Below are 16,874 nucleotides of genomic sequence, written 5' to 3' on the forward strand. Positions count from 1 at the left end.
AAAAAAAAAAAAAAAAAAAAAGATGGAAGGGAACAAGATAGAAATTGTTCCTATTCTTTCATAAAGCTAACAATCTGGAGGAAGAGGGAGTGGAGCGAGGAGAGGCAATGAAAACGTTTAACATATGAAATAATATTGGGTGGCCAAATATTTTATGAAAAGAAACAAGAGGATAGGAAGATCAGATGGTGTTACATTAGATAGGGTAGCCAGGAGAAACCTCTCTGATAGGGAGGATTTATTTATTTACCTCTTTATGTCTTGACGGTTTTTATTTATTTTTATTTTTAAATTTTTCCATAAGTTATTGGGGTACAGGTGGAATTTGGTTACACGAGTGAGTTCTTTAGTGGTGATTTGTGAGATTTTGGTGCACCCATCACCTGAGCAGTATACACTGCGCCATATTTATAGTCTTTTTATCTCGCCCCTCTTTCACCCTTTCCCCCAGGTCCCCAGAGTTCCTTCTATCATTCTTATGGCTTTCTGTCCTCATAGCTTAGCTCCCACATGTCAGTGAGAACATACGATGTTTGGTTTTCCATTCCTGGGTTACTTCACTTAGGATAATAGTCTCCAATCTCATCCAGGTCACTGCAAATGCTGTCAACTCAATATTTTTTATGGCTGTGTAGTATTCCATCCTATATGCACACCACAGTTTCTTTATCCTTTTGTCGATTGATGGACATTTGGGTTTCTTCCAGGATTTTGTAATTGTGGATTGTGCTGCTATAAACATGCATGTGCAAGTGTCTTCTTCAAACAATGACTTACTTTCCTTTGGGTAGATAGTCGGTAGTGGGATTGCTGGATCAAATGGTAGTTCTATGTTTAGTTCTTTAAGGCATCTCCACCCTGTTTTCCATAGTGGCTGTACTAGTTTACATTCTCACCAACAGTGTAGAAGTGTTCCTGATATGGGGATTTAAATGGAGAACAGAATGAAGTGAGGCATGTGATGTTAGGAGTTGTGATGATTGATTGATGATGATGACAAGGATGAAGACTCGAGGAGGATTGTGTCAGGATGCAAAGAGAAAGAGATGAGAGAATTGTAAGAAGGAGAAAAAGATCAACAATTGGAATGCAATAAAGATGTCAACATAAGATAAGGATAGGAAAGTGTTTATTGGATTGATTGATTTGACAATTAAGGAGGTTGGTGACCCTAAAGAGAGCAGTAGTAGTGACTTGCTTGGAAGGAAAATCAGCTGCAGAAGATTAAGAGCATAATAGAATATGGATGCAGGGGAGATGTCTTAGAAAAGTTTAGCAATGGGCCTGGTACGGTGACTCACGCCTCTAACCCCAGCATTTTGGGAGGCCGAGGTGGGTACATGGCTTGAGCTCAGGAGTTTGAGACTAGCCTGAGCAAAAATATGAAACTCCATCTCTACCAAAAAAAAAAAAAAAAAAAGCAAAAATAGAAAAGTTTAGCAATGAAGTAAAGGATGCATAGGGAGTAACTAGATGCAAAAATTATATTAAGCTAGTTTAAAAAAATTGTTTTCCCCTCTAGACAAGGGCTTCACTGCTTTGAAACTACTGGTATTTTGAGCTGGATGATTCTTTGTTGTGGGGACAGGTAACCGGGCTATTCTGTGCCTTGTAGGAAATTCTGCAACAGCTCTGACCTCTACTCACCAGACGCCGGTATCACCCCTCCACCCAGCTTCGCAACCAAAATGATTCCAGACCTTGCTAAGACATTGCTAAATGTCCCCTAGGGGCAAAATTGTCCCCAGTTTAGAACAACGGCTCTAGAGTAAGGATATCTATGTATGTTTGAAACGATGGGGAAAGAGCCCATGAAGAAGAGGAGAAAAAAGATATTGAAAAGGGAGAATCTTAATGTGAGGATCTACAGTCAGGAAGTTCAACATGTTTCCCTATAAGTGACAAAAAGCAGAATTATAGGGACTGTTAATAAGTGCTTTCTTTATGAGTTGAGGAACAAATGTCATTCTAAATTAAGAAGGGGCATTCAAGCTTAAAATTAAAAGAAAAAATATATTTGTTGTAACAATTTAGAAACCAGCATGCAAACTGTCAAGGAAATGCAGTATTATTAAGAAAGGAAAACCATTAGCTATTTTTTATATATTCATGGAATTAAGACAAATAAGCCAATAGTTGAAGTTGGAGAGCAGATCATGTGACCTACAAGTTGTCCGTTAGTCTGGGAAGTCCTTAATTTGGGATTGAAGACAGATGTTTCTAATGTGACTCATGTATTTTTACCACTTTCTCATGGGCATGAACTGAGATTCTTCCTCTGTCTCCTGGAGATGTCAGCATCATGTTTACATAGAATGGGCCTGCCTAAGTCAAAGCTAGCCCTAAGTCACATGTCACATGGTAAAGATACATAATCGGGCTTCTCTTCACATAGACTATAGTTGTGACCTCGAGGGGAATAGACTTGATTTCTGAGTTGAGTATATAAAGTTTAGAAATTGGGGAATGTTCTAGAATAACAGCATTTCAAAGTTGGGAGGAATCATTATGATTACTTCACAAACATAAGTTCTCAGGTTGTTAAGTATGGCACATTAAAAATAAAAGATTATGTCTCATGTAAGAGGAGAACAAATGTGAACATGTTACTTGGCAATTAAGTTCTTTTCTTCCTAAATTAAAATCAAATGTTAATCCACATCCAAAAAGGCAACTGGCACTTATTGTGAACCTACTATATATGGGAAACTATTGGAGTTATTTTATACACATAATGTTTTTGAAGCTTAATGACAACTCGGTGAGCCAAGGTTTATTCCCATGCAAGGGAGGAAATCTAGCAATCACAAAGTCATACTGCAAAGCCCAACAATATAGAAACAGCTGTTTTATGTCCACAGTTTGTCTTTGGACATGCTCTCCCCAGTGATTTTTGCTAGTCCCTGATGACATCTCAGCTTCTTTTTAACAGTAAACACATAAGCTGAACTACTTTGGGCCTGAGAATCAGGTGGTCTATTTTGTTCACCCGGTCCCTATCCAGCATGGTGAATTCTACAGATCTGACTTCGACTGCTCACTTCATGCCTGGCAGAGCATCCTTCTCCCTCTCCTGGCAGACCTTTCTAGCAGCACACTACAACCATGATCCATTGAGAGTCAAACCCGATGTCACAGAGAAGCAGTTTTATTTGGGATTTGAAATAAGGACTTGAGTTTGCCCGTTGGCCTCCATGTAGATAGTCATGGTCTTTTAATCTGCTAAAGTTTTTGTAAGCAAGTTCATCGGGTGAAAGATCTGTTGGAATTTATTACATCCAAAAGAATAAAAAAACCTTTAGATCATCACTAATTTCTTTTTTTTTTTTTTTTGAGACAGAGTTTCACTCTTGTTACCCAGGCTGGAGTGCAATGGCGCCATCTCGGCTCACCGCAACCTCCGCCTCCTGGGTTCAGACAATTCTCCTGCCTCAGCCTCCTGAGTCGCTGGGATTACAGGCACGCGCCACCATGCCCAGCTAATGTTTTTGTAGTTTTAGTAGAGACGGGGTTTCACCATGTTGACCAGGATGGTCTCGATCTCTTGACCTCGTGATCCACCCGCCTCGGCCTCCCAAAGTGCTGGAATTACAGGCTTGAGCCACTGCGTCCGGCCTCACTAATTTCTTATAAGTGACTGATTTCCATTACAAGGACCCTTTCATTGGATCAGTAGGTCTGGTCTAATGTATACATTTTCTTAACTTTCATAGTAAGCATTACTATGTGCTATAGCTACATATTTGCATTTTTATCTATATCCGCTGCTCCAAATGTTTTCTTGCTTGCTTGTTTTTTCACTTGGCTCTTAGGAGCCCAAACAACCCACAATAACTTGCTTAGTATATTTAGCCCAGAAAAAAAGAATACCTGGGATAAGCTTCACTTCTCATAAAAAAGTAAAAAGTGACACACCAAATTGATTTTAAAAATATACATCTGTGGATGTAAGCGTCAGGACATTCAGTGTAAAAGCATCCCATGAGTCCCTAATCCAACATCGCGCTCAAGGGAGCAAGGGATCTGCCCCCAACGGGCTTGCAGATGAAGTAATTTCCAAGGCATAGTTGGGTGGGCCGGTGGAGAAAGATAGAAGAATGGCCGCCGTGGCTGTGAGGTGGTCAGTGAGAGAGACGAGTCCCTTCCCCCACTCCCATGGCCGTGTGTGCCACTCTTCCTCTATACAAAGACAATTTGCTTTTCATGTAGTAATGAAGAACAATGTTTAACAGACAAAGGAGCTTCTAGTTTATTATTGTGCTGTCTTTGACTAGAGCTAGATGCTGGGAAAAATGGTAATTCACAGTGTGAATGCTGCTTTTCCAGCCGTACGGGTTATGGCTGAGCATGTACATTGTATATTGCAGATGGTACAATAGTGAACACTGTGAGAACGAGGAAAGAATGAATTACAACCTTTTTTTTTTCTTGCTAGCCAAGAAACCAGGAATTTCTTCTCAGAGATTTTTATTTATATTGTGTGTGTGTGTGTGTGTGTGTGTGTGTCTGTGTCTGTGTGTGTCTGTGTGTGCCCGCATGCTTGCGCATGGGTCACTACTTAGCAATATGCGCTGCTGGATTCTGATAAATGATTTTAGGTTTCAGAATTTTAAAATTAATGTATAAAATCTACCACGATTCTCTTAGAACACCTGTGTTCTCTTGCTTTTTTCCCCTAGTAGACGGATACAAGGTACAGGTGGTGCCTAATTAACTTATTTCATGCAAATAAAAACATATTGCATGATTTCTTCTCCTTAACCATATAATCACTGAAACATGATGGTGCTGATTAAAGCAACAAACTTTGGGAGGGGAGAATTTAGCATCTTTTGTCAGTTCTCCTATGCTGAAGGGATTTATGATCCATGTAAACCTGATTTAAATGGAAAAGTGATGGGAATGTGTATTTCCTATGCGAGAAAACGGTTCCCCTCTATTCAGTCTTTTCTCTATGTAATAGGACACTCAGTGATATGGAACTGAAAAAGAAGACCAGATTTCCCATGGAGATGGAGAAATTGGAAGCCCAGATGAGGAACCATCTCATATAAGCAAGCTTATGTGTTTTGATTTAGTGTTCAGATATTCTTATCAATGATTTCCAGAAAGTGACATTGATTTGCTTTGGAAACAATGATGGAAAAACAGTGAATGTGTACTGGAATGCTTTTAGAGTTCTAAAATCATACTGGAAAACGTCTGAGCATTCCAACACAGCTATAAACAGTACCATGCTGTATTTATGGGGGGTGGCAAGTCTGTTTCTAAAAGTCTTTGCGATATTATTTCTATGTTTTTAATTTATTGAATTAAAGCCAGATTTATTCAATTAAGATAATACACTTCAAGGTTAACTGCCATTTGCTGTTCATTTAGGCAAGCTATTGTACAGTTATGTAAATTTCATGAACAGAGACACTACTTGAGTGTCTTAATTACAAGCAAAAAGTGTCATTTAAATATGAATTAAGTGAATAGTTGCCTGTATTTCCTGTTTCTGTGTTTTCTGTCTTCTTAAAATCGAGGGGCTACCCAGTGATCTATACTGTGTCGTTAGATTTTTCCATTTCCTATGAAAGAAAAACACCTCCACTATGAATATTATAAAAAGAAGTAGGGAAATGTGTAAAAATGCCATTATTATCACATTGATTAGTACTCAGAGCTATTTCTGAATAACAGGGTGCCGGGTTTTCCCAGTAGGCCACTGATAGTGATTCTCATATTGCTACTGAGATCTAAAAATTATTCCAGATTTTCTAGGGAAAATAATTTTTGCTACATGTGTCATTTGCTCTAATTCATTATATATGTGAGTTCATTTTTTTTTAAAATCCTCTCTTAAAACTACTAATTTATAACACATCCAAAACATTAGTTTTTCCTTACTGCAATGCTGGGCTGTGCATATTTTTATCATTCTTTTATCTTTGTCAAAAGAAACATTTATTTTCAATTGAGAGCCGTCACAACCGTAGTTGTGTTTAGCAAATGTGACCCGTGACCTGATGCTTTGCTGATTTCTGTGAAACAATTCCCCATGCATCTTGGACTTACTGACCAATACTGTTTTTGTTTATTTCTGTGTTTTGGATGATTCTTGTGTATATATAAAAATGACCTAGAGACAAATCTGGCATTAATCATGAAGAAAGGCAAGGATTCACAATTAGTTAATGAAAACCACACCTCTATTCTGTTGAGTCAGTTCCCAGCTCCTGTCTCCAGCCTGGGACATAGCTGCAGCCTGGGAAGATATTCCCAGTGCCCCCCAAGGTAGATCCTGCATCCTCCCCCAGGAGTGAGAAGTTCACTATTCACTCAGTGCTTGCATCATCTTTTCCAACATGTTCCCACTGATACATTAAAGGAATTAATTGCTCATAATGATCTCACCATCTGTTAACAGAGGTTCATACCTACAGGCTGGTGGCATGCGGTGGTTCTATTCAGGGATCAATAGGCAATGCTGGGCGAACGCTTTCCCACATTGCCTGCCTTTGCACGCTGAAAGGGGGAGGAGGGCTCGGTGCCGGCCATCTGCTCCTTGTCTTTCTGTGCGAGACCTTGATGCGGTCCAGCACAGCTCTGATCTGACTCCAGTCCGATTGGAATGTGGCTGATCTGAGAGCCTCTCAAAGCTGTGAAAGTGAGTCAAAAGGAGATGCCCATTGTCCGGCATGGCTGAAAGAAAATGATCACTTTAAAATTCATAACTCCCAGGTGCCTGCCATCTATTCATGGGAAAAACCCTCTGAACTTCTCTTCATTAAAGAGAGGGGAGTCTTGCTAAAAAGAGAGAAAAGGAAGTAGTTTGTGGGAATGTGCAGGGGATTTTCAAGCTAAACAAATGAGGAATTTGGAATTTTTCACTTGTATTAAAAGAACTGTGTTAGGAAGGAGAAGCCCTTATTTGCTTATTTTTTTTTTTTAAAGGAGAGAGGAAGCTTTCCCTGTGCACTATAGCAACTAATAAAGATTTTCTCCAGAGGAATTCAAAGATCACCCTGTCTTTTTACTTTTTTATTACCTGGAGCTGTGGAAACTTTCCCATTTGATTCAGAATAATGTTCTTAGTCAATTTTCACTTCTGTTCCACAAGGGTGCATTTTGGGTGGGAATTTGGGGAAGAATGAGGGTCTGGGAAATTCCTAAATATGATGTAGGACATCTGTGGGCACAGTGAAACTCAAGTCTATCGGCTGTTGCATAGGAGAAGTTTCTGTAGCACGGCTACCTGCACCCAGTGGAAGTATCTGTCAGGAAGAGACTTTTTTCTGTGTCTTGAAAAACAAAAGAGCCTTGAGGAAATAGCAAAGAAATAATAAGAGAATCTCTGTGCCTTGGCAGCTTAAGATTCAGAGCTGAATCTCAGAGCTGTGGGAATCACAGGCCTGGTGGATCTTGGCTATTGGTCATTGTAGACAATTGACGTTGCATCAGAGTCACACAGGAATTCAAAGAGGATTTATGGATTAATGGATTGAGAGCCAAACAAAAGTATAAGTAGAGAGACCTATGTTCTGTCTCTTGAAAATCTTTTAACGCACAGATGATGACACTTAAGGCCCAAAGAGGTTAAGTGACACATGCTCAGAGTCACCCAGAGTTCATTGCAGAACCTGGGTTATAACCTCCACTTACTGGCAATTTTATTTCTAACGCTTCATGCCGCCTCCCTTGATGGTGTGGGGTTTAATTTAAAATTATTTTTGCTCAGCTTTCCATCATTAAAACGTAGATCAGTATCACCAACCTAAAGATTTAATAGTTCCTTTTAAAATATATTCTGAGCTCTAAAGAAGATTATAAACACTACTATTCATTACTATCACATACAAAATAGAAAATTCATCAAGTAAGGCACTGGTATCTGACAGAAAATAGTGCAATAAATAACAGAATTTATTGGTGAAACAGGATGACAAAGTTTAGCTGTCTTAGACAACAATGAACAAATAGAAAAGAAAGATAAAAATTGGTTATGATCAATGTAAAGTCAGAACATCACTCATTTGATAATCACGGAACCAAAAGGAGTAGATGATGAGAAGGAGAAGAATCTAGAAATAATCCAGACTTCTGGAAATGAGAGACAATATGTCTGACAATCACTGTTACTGGTCCTTCTTAACAGATAAGTGGTTACCACCTGAACCTTATTTTTTTCTAGAAATTTCCATTCAGTCTGTTAAGAGTCTGTTTTGCATGGCTCTTCCTCTGTGAGAACCTATCTTGAATTTTCAGTGCAGTGGACAGGACTGTAAAATTCTTTGGACAGAATTGTGACATACTATATTTATAGTAGATTTAGGTAGAGAAAAAGAAATCAAGGTCAATTGTAGATGTGTTTCCTAATCCAATGTGATTTTTAAGTTATCAGATTGTTTGACTCATTGTAGTGTCAAACCCTATGGGTTATGTATTAATAGTTGGAATTGCTGAAATACAGGTTGGGGGAAAAAAAAAACCAGCAACTCTGAAGAGTACAAGTAGGCTGAGAATTGAGATGAAGATTGACAGCAGCCAGAAGGAAATGACTAATATATTCTCAAGTTATTTTGCTAGCTTCGCCTGGAGCTTGAGGATAAACCCAGGGATTTATTCCTGAAGATGTAAAAAATATAGGTAAGCCAAAAGAAGAAATGAATTACAAGCGACCCATAATCCCATCCCAGGGATAACTGCTGCTAACTTTTCAAAGTTAATGTTAAAAAACAACAAAATCGGCCGGGCGCTGTGGCTCACGCCTGTAATCCCAGCACTTTGGGAGGCCGAGGCGGGTGGATCACGAGGTCAAGAGATCGAGACCATCCTGGTCAACATGGTGAAACCCCGTCTCTACTAAAAATACAAAAAATTAGCTGGGCATGGTGGCGCGTGCTTGTAATCCCAGCTGCCCAGGAGGCTGAGGCAGGAGAATTGCCTGAACCCAGCAGACGGAGGTTGCGGTGAGCCGAGATCGCGCCATTGCACTCCAGCCTGGGTAACAAGAGCGAAACTCCGTCTCAAAACAAACAAACAAACAAACAAACAAACAAAAAAACAAAATCAGATCATAATATTTATATTGTCTTGTATAATATTTAAGTTAGGAAATTGCAAATATTTGAACATTTCGGACCTGTCAAACAATGACAATTTCCAAGAGGGTCCATTTAAAAGTACTCAGTGATAGATTGTGAATCTCTTTCCTTTTCAATAAATATACATCCAAATTTATTTTTTAGGGACTCATATATGGTTTAGGAACTATTTCAGTAAGTGTTGAAGGTTCTGGGCACCTCAGCTCTTCTCAAGATTGGATTTAGACCTATATATAGATTTCACAGTAGAATTAAAACAATTTGAACCAGCACAGTGGCTCACATCTATAATCCCAGCACTTTGGGAGGCCTAGGCGGGTGGATCACTTGAGGTCACAAGTTCGAGACCAGCCTGACCAACATGATGAAACCCCGTCTCTAGTGAAACTACAAAAATTGGATGGGCATGGTGGCAGGTGCCTGTAATCCCAGCTACTCAGGAGGCTGAGGCAGGAGAATTGCTGGAAGCTGGGAAGTGGAGGTTGCAGTCAGTAGAGATTGTGCCACTGCACTGCAGCCTGGGTTAGAGAGTAAGCCTTTGTCTCAAAAATAAATAAATAAATAAATAAAAACAATTTATGCTCTGGGAATAGAGCTTATTAGACAATAACTTAAAAATGTCCTTTTTTCTCTTGCAATGAAATGATAGCCTCTTCCTACTGATCAGTACTCCCTCCTCATAGTCAAAAGCTAAGACTATATTCTCAATGATTAGACAAGCAGGAATATAGTTAATGAGAATGTATCTTAAGAATGAGACATACAAAAGTACCTAGCTCACACAATGACAGTAATACAAGCAGTACATTTAAAAACGACAACAAAACCCTAAACCAACAAACCAGGAAACAAAACAGTAACCAATGAAGCACAGTACAGAATTCAAAGGCAGTTTGTCTCTGGGTGAAGAATGCAGTTGATGGGAATACAGGGAAGAGCCTGATAACTGGCTGTGTTATGACTTGTGGGTCTCAAAGTTTTTACTTCAAGACTCACACCCTTAGGGTGTTCTGACTCCCAGAGCAATATGTAATCGTGAATGTGTTTATATCAAATGTCATCTGACGCATAATCCTGTCCATGTTTCTCAGGGTTCCCCCGGCTCCGCACTACTGTTATTGGGGCCAGGGTTGCCCATCTTTTCTATTGATGAATGCATGTTTTTTCCTTTCAAGAATTCTATAGGGAAATTGCCTCGTCTTTTAATTAATTCAGTTTTTGAAAGTACAATTTTCTTTTAAACTTTTCATTGCCATTGTAATCACTTTACATTTGCACAATCATCTGACTCAATCTTGTTCCCAGTTCTTGTGTTCAAAATTAATAAATAGGAAAGATTTTAAAAGCACACGGCAAAAGCAAACACATTTTAATACAACCCCCATCCTTCAATTCCCACAAACACAGGGCTTGTAGGGTTAGCTGATCTCTGGTTTTATTATTTTCCCTCTCCTTTCTTTCTTTTTTAAAAAACTGTGCATGGAAAGCAAAAGTTTATTGGGGGCAAGGGTTCAATGACTATTTTTTCCCTTGAACAAATTAATCTTGTATAACCTGCATGATAAAGGCTATTTTTAAAAAGAGGAGGAAATAATCATTGGGGCCTTATTTGGAACTCTTGTGGGTTTGAGCTCACATTTGCACCAGCCAGAGATTTTCAATTAGCAGTGCCTTAGAAAACAGGGACCCCTGCCTTTGTCAGTGTCCTATGGAAGAAGAAGAGCAAATAGATTGGAAATGGTCTTATGGCTCAAGCTCCTGGGAAAATGTAACAGGTGTTACAGCTCAGCTGGGTGTGAGATTTATGAAAAAAGCCCACTCAGACTTTGCCCATAGAATTCTGCTTTCTAGCCAGGGCTTCAAGTAGGAAGAAACTAATGACTTCATTACCATCTCAATTCTGGGAAATGCCGGGTCCAGACCTGACTCATTAAAGGAAAGGTATAGCACTCTGGGTGACCTTACAAGATCAAAATGTTATTTAGAGCAATTCCATTAGTCAGGGCCATAAACCTGAAAGAACACACCCTTTAGGAATAACACTTTGGCCATTAAATGAGAAAACAAAAACAAAAACAAAAAAAGCTCATACAAAAAAGGAGGGGGAAAGAAGAAAAAAAATCCATATTCTGTAATCATCGTGCTTCACTATTTCCTGCACTCTTTGAAAAGCCTCCACTTCCAGCACTTCTTCCCCTCACTCTGTGTTGTGACACATTAAATGGCTCTTGTCGCTGTCCCATTTCCAATGGATTATAATTGGGGGGGGGTGAGGTGAAAGCCGGGAATGCTGTCAAATTTCCAAGCAGCAGAAGATGAAATAAATCTCTTCTGTACTAATAGTACCTAGTAGTGCTAACAGTAGTAGTACTTAACTGGGATCAATTAACAGTACATTTTTTATTAGATAATTTCTTTTTGAATTAATCTGCAATGGGAAGACAGCACATGAGTCTGTGTCCTGTCCTATTTGTCCTTACAAACAATCCTTGGGAGCCATTGTATTGCGTTTTATTTCACATTGCTACTCCGCTGAAAGAACTTGGCCAGTCAAATACAGCTTCAGTAAACGCACAGTCTATTTATCTCCAAATGCCAGGCCCCTAGTGGGGGGTCCTCCACCCCCATATGACTCATGTTTATTGCGCTCCCACATGCTCTGCTTTCCAGAACACCTTTGAGAAAAAAAAAAAAAAAGAAGTCAAAAGATAGATTGTTCATAAGACTGAAGCTTAACGCCTTGTGAACTTGCTTTGGAAAAGCTGGCTATCCTCTGCTGCACCCCCATTCCTGAGAAAATGAACTTGACATTGAAGTCTTTAGTCATTATTCCTAGTAAAGTGTGTGATGATGCCTTTACAGTAGGTCTGAGACTTCCTGTGTCCTGGGGGACATGCTGCCTCTTGAACTAGAGCTAGTCAAGAAGAAAGCGTTAGGCAAGGTTGGCCTGATGCTATAGGAGTTAAAGCCGCATGGGGTGACAGGTGTTTGAGAAGAGTAAATTGGATACCAAAAGCTGCCGAGTATGGCAAAATTATTATTAAGGACCCTATTAAGGATTTGTAACCCTTGGTCATTACGTGTCAAATTAATGCCTGCCCGTTATCACGAGTATTAATTGAGGTCATAATATAATTTTTGACTTATTGTAGGAACCATGAAGTGGCCTATTTAGTGGTCAAAACAAATTGGTTATGATATTTGGGACATTATTTCAGGATGAGAGCTTGCTTTAGGGTACAGATTAGAGAGTCCCTTAAAGAAATGTGTGTTTTACAGTGACCATATTGCTACAGAACTATGTCAAAGGAAATCTTGCAGAGATTTATTGGTACACATAACATTTCTCTCCCTCCCTTTTATTTTACTTCTACTCATTTCTCTCTTTTTCAATGTAAATACATATGAATGAAAAGGTATAAAAAGCTTTCGTGATGATAAGCATTTTTTCATATGTTTGTTGACCTCATGTATGTCTTCTTCTGTAAAGTATCTGTTCATATCCTTTGCCCACTTTTGAATGGGCTTGTTTGTTTTTTTTCTTGTAAATCTGTTTTAGTTCTTTGTAAATTCTGGATATCAGCCCTTGCCCATCGATGCTAGACTGGACAGGGAAAATGTGGCACATATACATCATGGAATATTATGCAGCCATCAAAAACGATGAGTTTGTGTCCTTTGTAGGGACATGGATGAACCTGGAAACCATCACTCTCAGCAAACTGACAGAAGAGCAGAAGATCAAACACCACATGTTCTCGCTCATAGGCGGGTGTTGAACAAAGAGAACACATGGACGCAGGTAGGGGAGCACTACACGCTGGGGTCTGCCGGGGGTAATAGGGGAGGGTCAGTGGGGGGTGGGGAGTTGGGGAGAGATAGCATGGGTAGAAATACCAGATATAGGTGATAGGGAGGAAGGCAGCAAATCACACTGCCACATGTGTACCTATGCAACAATCTTACATGTTCTTCACATGTACCCCAAAACCTAAAATGCAATTAAAAAAAAAAAGCTTTCGTGAGTACGTTTTACCACTTATCAATTAATTTCACCTGCATTGACTTATGCAACTCTTCACAACAGTTCCTGAAGGCAGATAGATGAGGAAACTAGGCTTAGATAATTTGTTATTTAAGGCTTAAAACGCAGATCTCCTGGTGATTCATCCAGTGCTCTTGCATTATCCTGAACTTCCAAGGACAGTGGGATATTAGGTTATGTTAACCATCCATGGTTTTGATATAATCTTGAAAATACTTCTAAGCACAGTTCCATACAGCAATCCTTTTTTTGCTTGTCTTTTGAGAGCCTTGCCCTGTTGCCCAGGCTGTAGTGCAGTGGCATGATCATGGCTCACTGTAGCCTCAGCATCCCAGGCTCAAGCCATCCTCCTACTTCAGCCCCTCAAGTAGCTGGGACCACAGGTGTATGCCACCATGCTCAGCTAATTAAAGCATATATTTTGTAGAGACAGGGATCTCACTGTGTTGTCTGGGTTGGTCTCCAATATCTGGACTCAAGTGATCCTCCTGCCTCCGCCACCCAAAGTGCTGAAATTACAGGCATGAGCCATCATGCCTGGGCAGCATTTAATACATTCTTGATGATGACAGTAGATAAACTCTTAAAAAGAAAAACAAAAAAAAACCGTTTTACCTACTGTTCCTTAGTCTATGCAGTAGGGTTTTGAGCTGGAAAATAGAGTGATTTTTAAGGGCATCGGAGAGATAATGATTCATAAAATACTTAAATGTCCAGTGCAACACACGAAGAGCAGGATCTCTGGCTTCAAAGGATAAGAAAGTAAGGACTGGAGTGCTTAGGTGGAGGAAGATGCTTTGATTGTAATAGGAAAATCTTGAAGATGTCTTACTGGGAAACGCACCCTGTAAATCAGCGGTGCTCTACCTTTGTGGCAACAGGGATCGGTTTTGCAGAAGACAGTTTTTCCAGGGACCAGTGGAGGGGAGATTGTTTCAGGAAGATTCAGGCGCGTTGTATTTATTGTGCATTTTATTTCTATTATTGTTACATTGTAATATATAATGAAATAATTATTCAACTTACTATAATGTAGAATGGGATTATTTTTCTGAAACTAGGTGGTCACATCTGGTGGTGATGGGAGACAGTGACAGATCCCAAGCATTAGATTCTCATCAGGAGCAACCTAGATCTCTTGCACATGGGTTCACGCTCCTCTGAGAATCTAACGCTGCCGCTGATCTGATGGGGCAGTGCTCAGGCGGTAATGCAAGCACTGCGGAGCAGCTGTAAATACAGATGAAGCTACTTGCTTGCCTGCCACTCACCTCCTGCTCTGTGGCTGGGTTCCTAACAGGCCACAGACTGGTACTATTTGTGGCGTAAGGGTTGGGGTCTCCTACTGTAAATAGCCGTTATCACTCAGTTTTCCCTACTTCTGATTGTGAAAACTAAATAAACAAAAAACAGGCCAGGCGTGGTGGCTCATGCCTGTAATCCCAGTACTTTGGGAGGCGGAGGTAGGCAGATCACCTGATGTCGGGAGTTTGAGACCAGCCTGACAAACATGGAGAAACCCCGTCTCTACTAAAAATACAAAATTAGCGAGGCGTGGTGGTGAATGCCTGTAATCCCAGTGACTCAGGAGGCTGAGGCAGGAGAATCAATTGAACCCTGGAGATGGAGGTTGTAGGAAGCTGAGATTGTGCCATTGTACTCCAACCTGGGCAACAAAAGCAAAACTCTGTCTCAAAAGATTTAAAAAAAAAATAAGAAAAAATAAAAAAACAAAACAGCTAGTTTCTAAGGATCATGTCTGCGAGTCAGGATTCTCGATCCAGAGACAATGGCCCTTATGGGATGGAGCCCGAAGGCGTCATCGAGAGCAACTGGAATGAGATTGCTGACAGTTTTGATGACATGAACCTCTTGGAGTCCCTGCTCTGTGCCATCTACGCCTATGGTTTTTAGAAGCCATCTACCATCGAGCAGCAAGCCATTCTACCTTGTATCAAGGGTTACGACGTGATTGCTCAAGCCCAATCTGGGACTGGGAAGATGGCCACATTTGCCTTATCAATTCTGCAGCAGATTGAATTAGCTCTAAAGGCCACCCAGGCCTTGGTCCTGGCACCCACTCGAGAATTGGCTCAGCAGATACAGAAGATGGTCATGGCACTAGGAGACTACATGGGTGCCTCCTGTCACGCCTGTATTGGGGTCACCAATGTGCGTGCTGAGGTGCAGAAACTGCAGATGGAAGCTCCCCATATCATCATGGGAACCCCTGGCCATGTGTCCGATATGCTTAACCGGAGACACCTGTCTCCCAAATACATCAAAATGTTTGTACTGGACGAAGCTGACGAAATGTTAAGCTGTGGATTCAAGGACTAGATCTATGACATATTCCAAAAGCTCAACAGCAACACCCAGGTAGTTTTGCTGTTGGCTGCCATGCCTTCTGATGTGCCTGAGGTGAGCAAGAAGTTCATGAGAGACCCCATTAGGATTCTTGTCAAGAAGGAAGAGTTGACCCCGGAGGGTATCCGTGAATTCTGTGTCAACGTGGAACGAGAGGAGTGGAAGCTGGACACACTGTGTGACTTGTATGAAACCCTGACCATCACCCAGGCAACCATCTTCATCAACACCTCAAGGAAGGTGGACTGGCTCACCAAGAGGAGGCGTGCTTGAGATTTCACTGCCTCTGCCATGCATGGAGATATGGACCAAAAGGAATGAGATGTGTTCATGAGGGAGTTTTGTTTTGGCTCTAGCAGAGTTTTGATTACCACTGACCTGCTGGCCAGAGGCATTGATATGCAGCAGGTTTCTTTAGTCATCACCTATGACCTTCCCACCAACAGGGAAAACTGTATCCACAGAATCGGTCAAGGTGGACTGTTCGGCCGTGAGGGTGTGGCTATTAACATGGTGACAGAAGAAGATCAGTGGACTCTTTGAGACCTAGAGACCTTCTATAACACTACCATCGAGGAAATGCCCCTCAATGTTGCTGACCTCATCTGAGGGGCTGTCCTGCCACCTAGCCCCAGCCAAGGTTCAGTCTTGGGGGCGCTGAGGAGCAGCAGGAGGGGGGAGGGAAGGGAGCCAAGGGATGGATATCTTGTCATTTTTTTTCTTTGAATAAATGTCACTTTTTGAGGCAAAAGAAGGAACCGTGAAAAAACAAAACAAAACAATGACAACGAAAATCCCATCCTGGGTGGCGAGTGAGTGATCAGGAGCACCAGCAATATGACTAAGGTCTTTGCTGAATAAGCAGAAAGCAGACACAGGGTTCACATCCTTCCTTTGGTTGCCACTTTCCCAGTGGAGAAAAAAGCCACAAGGCTTTGGACAACTTTTTTAGCTGATAAGAGTGATAGAAGTATGGATAAGCTGGAGATGGAATAAAAGCTCGAGGGGAGAGAGAGAGGGGAAAAAAGGCAAAAAAGAAATGACACATGGAGCTAGAAAAGTTGTTTGTTTTTCAAACCTGAGGCAAACCTGTCTTATTAATAAATTAGGGACCTGATTAAGGACCTACTGTTATTAACTAGATAATAACACTCACTGTCTTTTGAAAGTTTGTGCCAGCCCAAAGAAAACAGAGATAAATAAGATACCCCCTTGGCTTGAAGGAGGCAATGAGAGTTTGTAAAGCATTAACTGTTGCACAGCACTACGCCAACCTGAAGGCTTAGCTTATTGCTGTGTATTGGGATGAGCTTTAGATTGGATTTTGCTGATCAGCTCACAAAAGCTCAGTTACATGGGCTAAGAGACTTAAG

The 16,874-nt window shown here is 40.7% G+C and overlaps 1 long non-coding RNA gene and 1 pseudogene across 2 annotated transcripts in view; both read left to right on the forward strand.

Annotated features, from left to right (window-relative positions):
- Positions 1-7,964, forward strand: part of LOC116529822 — a 21,167-nt gene extending 13,203 nt beyond the window's left edge. The window contains exon 2 of the long non-coding RNA XR_004259687.1: positions 4,964-7,964. This is a non-coding gene — a long non-coding RNA (uncharacterized LOC116529822). The remainder of the gene's footprint in view (positions 1-4,963) is intronic.
- A 6,912-nt stretch (positions 7,965-14,876) lies between these two features.
- Positions 14,877-16,255, forward strand: LOC116529810 (annotated as a pseudogene). The gene has a single exon (XR_004259675.1). The product of XR_004259675.1 is annotated as a eukaryotic initiation factor 4A-I pseudogene (transcript).
- Positions 16,256-16,874: the final 619 nt, after the last annotated feature.

This window comes from Sapajus apella, unplaced genomic scaffold, assembly GCF_009761245.1.
Source record: "Sapajus apella isolate SASKATOON/1434 unplaced genomic scaffold, GSC_monkey_1.0 scaffold63, whole genome shotgun sequence".
Classification (NCBI taxonomy): domain Eukaryota; kingdom Metazoa; phylum Chordata; class Mammalia; order Primates; family Cebidae; genus Sapajus; species Sapajus apella.